The 1,991-nt window shown below is 36.2% G+C and overlaps 1 protein-coding gene across 1 annotated transcript in view; it reads right to left on the minus strand.

The window, feature by feature from the left end:
• LOC101856174 (BAI1-associated protein 3) overlaps nucleotides 1–1,991 on the minus strand; it is a gene marked incomplete at its 3' end in the record, with an annotated part of 118,445 nt that overhangs the window by 48,694 nt on the left and 67,760 nt on the right.

A 1,991-nucleotide genomic window follows, 5' to 3' on the forward strand; every position in this document is an offset into this window, starting at 1 on the left:
TTGTTGATGTAATTACCGGTCAACACGTAATTTGTCCACGGAGCCGCTAAGAACTCTCCGCAAATATCAAAGGTTGCGAAGTGGGGTGTGGAGTAATCATTGTTCATTACAGCTGGGATAAGTTATCTACGCACTTTTCACACTGACCTCGATACTGCACTGTGAACTCGCATAAGCAATAGGCTACAGTCAAGAAGGACATATTATCATGGGCTAAGAGCAAGAAATATCCATGCTTATTTTGGTTAAAATGAAAAAAAAAAAAAATCCACAAAACCCACAAGCACAACAACAATTAAAAATAAATTTTAAAAAAGGACCCCCCCCCGAAAACAAATCAAATAGAGACATTTAAACGATATTGCATCATGACAGTAAATATTAAACCAACCCACCCAGTAGTCATGACGCAATCGCAATTCCCTATGTGTCCAAGAATCGCCTATTAAAACTTTTCCTTTAAAAAACACGCAAAACCCCCCAAAACAAAACAAAAAACAAACAAACGAACGAAAAACAACCCAAGAACAACAACAACAACAACAAAAACAACAACAAAAAAACAACAACCCCAAGCTACCACCACCAAAAGTCCCACCATTTTCTCAAAACAATGAATGTGGACAACGTCAACTCTAACCATCAGCCCAAGATAAGGTAAATGATCGTGTGAGGGAAGCGGATGATTAATTTGTTTGTATTGACCTATTCTTCCAAAGTCAGGCTTACTTAAAGACAAAGACGTCACAAAAAACTATTTCTGCGATTCATTTTTAAGCTTAAAAAAAAATTAAGAAACAATCTACGATGTATTATAATAAGTAAAAAAATCGAATTAAGAAGGTAATTAATTACATGTAGTTATAACACTTGCCCAGTAATGTTAACAATTTTTTCCAGAATCCTTGGCATATATTTCGTACAATAGTGGACTTTTTGGTCGATTTTCCATTAAAAAAACAGAACAAATAAAACCACAAATAAAAAACAAATAAACTAACAAATAAAAACAAAACCAATTTCGTTATTTCTCTGCTGTAAAAGCTTTGTACCATAAGCATTCGAATATTTGATTGTTTGTAAATGATGGATAAAGAGAGAAAGGATAAAAAGAGACAATATTAATTAGAGAATGGCTGGTAAATGGTATGTCTGTCTCAAAGCAATGTGGTAGTCCTTTAAGTGGCAATCTTTTCCTCAGTGGATGAATCCTTTGTATTGGAGGTATCCTAGCAACGACAAACACAACACAGCAAAACACGCACGCACACATACACACACAAATACATACACAAAACACACGCTCACACAAACACACACACACAAACACACACACACACTAAAACACACTCACACACTCACACACACACACACACAAATACACAAAACACACGCTCACACGCACACACACACACACACACACACACACACACACACACACACACACACACACACACACACACACACACTGCTGGTGTTATTCTCCAATTGTGTGAGTCCATCAAATTGGAATTTTCAGGGGCGATAAACAAAAACGTAATGTTTAAAAAAACCGCCCGTATTCTGCTCATAGATTTGCTTTCTCATATCCTAGACTGATCATTCTGACGCAATTCCCGTTCACTATAGAGCACACTATTTGAGTCTTGACCATAGCGTACTTTACTACGTAAGTAGAGAACGTCATGATTTTGAAAAACCAAAATGAAAAGCAAGTTTGTTTGTCTTAGTAGATGCTTTTACACGCTCGCAACTGCATAAGGTCATAATATGAGCGCCAGAAGATTATATGTGTTACAAGAGAGTGACAAACATAAAAAAAGAATGAGGGGAGATAAGGACGATAGATGTTTAACAGGAAAGAAATGGGGTTGCAGCCAGTGACTGACTTTAACAAATTTGATTAATTTCAAACAACTACCATTTTCTTAAAAATTGACTGAGAGGTTAAAGAATGGTACCAAAATGCTTAGTGGATATAAGCCTTTCAA

The sequence above is a fragment of the Aplysia californica genome, unplaced genomic scaffold, assembly GCF_000002075.1.
Source record: "Aplysia californica isolate F4 #8 unplaced genomic scaffold, AplCal3.0 scaffold00135, whole genome shotgun sequence".
In the NCBI taxonomy this organism is placed as follows: Eukaryota; Metazoa; Mollusca; class Gastropoda; order Aplysiida; family Aplysiidae; genus Aplysia; species Aplysia californica.